This window comes from Syngnathus scovelli, chromosome 22, assembly GCF_024217435.2.
Source record: "Syngnathus scovelli strain Florida chromosome 22, RoL_Ssco_1.2, whole genome shotgun sequence".
Taxonomy (NCBI): Eukaryota; Metazoa; Chordata; class Actinopteri; order Syngnathiformes; family Syngnathidae; genus Syngnathus; species Syngnathus scovelli.
This window is the reverse complement of record NC_090868.1, coordinates 1,910,001-1,912,224: the sequence shown is the minus strand read 5'-3', so window position 1 is coordinate 1,912,224 and position 2,224 is coordinate 1,910,001.

The window sequence follows — 2,224 nt, the reverse complement described above, 5'->3', positions numbered from 1 at the left end:
ATCCATAAGAGTTTGGCTGCAGATTTGAAATTTCACATGAGCGTTTCAAATGATTTCCATTCTGGTTCAGTTAAGGTCGCATGGCGCCCAGCGCGGTAAAATTCCCCGCCGCCTAACCTTTTCTCACATATGACATGAAAAGAAGCAATTATAGATTGGAACAAAACATGAGAGGGAGCCATCAGCACAATGCAATTGCTCCTTGCTTCTCAATAATGGAGGAGATAATCCCATCAAAAGTCAAACATTAGCGAGGTCCTGCTTGAGTTTTTTCCCCTTCTTCAAAATTCCACTTTCCTTCTAAACAATACAAGTCTTCATATAATAATTGAGAGCGATCAAATCGAAACGGAGATGAAAAATAAATCAAAACTGACGACTGTCAGGCAAAGATCGCAACCCCCCACACCAAAGATCTTCTCCATCTGCCGAGCAGCAGTGCAGAGCAGCCATCTGTGTCGGAATCTGTTTTACCATTTAAAATAAGACTTACAAAAAAAAAATTATGTAATCTCCTATCACAGTCATATTATACAACAAGCAGCGAAGATGCGCCGTCGAAGAGGGGAGGTCATTTCATTTCATTTTCAACGCTCTACTTGCTGTAATGCTTCAGACAATATTTCATCATTAATATTAGTTTTTGGATTCATCAGTCCATAACTGTGATCCAATCCCATTTTCCATATTAAAATTATCTGCAAATCAAGACCTCTGGTGAAAGAAATTGCTTGAATTAATACTAAAAAAAAAATAATCGCCTCCAGAGAATGAAATGTCACGACTCCCTGGGCACATAACTGTCTTCCGAGTTGTTATGAACTGCTTCTCATAAATCGCAAGACTGATTAGGTCGTGGAGACGTTTGAAGGTAGACTACACCGAGTCTAATTAGTCAAGCTCATGGGTGACACCAGACAATGGACTGTCAATAAAATACCTCCGGCGACACGCAAAAAAAGCGGGTGGGCTCGGCATTAGTCATCGACAACCAATGGGAGGGGAGCGTTGATAGATGAGTGAATTGGGACAGCGTTACCTTGGTAACAAGAGCCTAGCATGTGAGTACTGCCAAGCTGGAGGCGACAAGTGAATTCCTTTTTACCTCTTTCCCCATAGGTACGGCTTTGCACATGAAGAGATTCACGCGGTGTTGCACCAACCAAATGCCAAAAATGTTTTAGTCCTCCATTGCTCGTGTATGACTCACACGCTGTTCGCATTAGAATACAGCCGACCCCATCTTGAATGAAATGTTCTATGTTTAATTAAATGCTGTATTGTTTTGAGACTGGTAAAAACTGTTGAAATATTTCAAAAAGCTAATAAAAACAGAGAAAAAGTGAAGACGATTTGTAATTTTAATATTGACATTAAGTCGTTGCGTGATTTGTCTTCACGGGCCGCATCGAATGATTCAACGGGCCGCATCTGGCCCCCGGGCCTCGGGTTTGACACCCATGTTTTAGTGTATCGTATCAAAGCGGACGGATGGTATAAAACAGGCGCCAGTGAGCCGATTCCCATCCCGAGATTCAATTACCAGCGTGACATTTCCTTTTAATTGGGTTACCAATGACTCTTTTGAGCGGCAAAGGTCGTTTCCCGGCACAAGTCAAAGTCTTCTTCCATCTTTATATTTCAATAGAGGGCTGATGAGTGACGGACAGGTGGTTACCAATGGTTAAAAAAAAAAAGTTATGTGAAGCGTCATGATTTACAAGGACTTAGAATTTACAAGGTCGAATATTTCACACTCGCTGTCCATCCATCGTGAGTTTAACTGTCCTTCTTGGACTGGAGCTGCCATCTCAGGCGCCAACATGCAGTTATGACTTCACCGTGGCATTGATTTAAATCAGTGCGGCAAACTCAGTCACCTCAGGATTAGCAAATACCGTACACGATTGGACCGATCGGTCACTAAATAAAATAATAATAAAATATTACAATATAAAAAAAAAAAATATATATATATATATAATATATATATTTATTTATATTACATTATTTTTTTAATGTATTTTTAATATTTTATCCTGTTGGTGTAAGGACTAATTCGTGTACAGCGTTTGTTTTTTAAATATTTTTTTAAATATTTTATCCTGTTACTAGATATTACTGACTATCATAAGCGTTCCCCGAGGATGAAATATATACTAATACATCTCAGTTACCGCTAAAATGAGATCATTATACCTGAGAGCATACAAACCTTGCCATT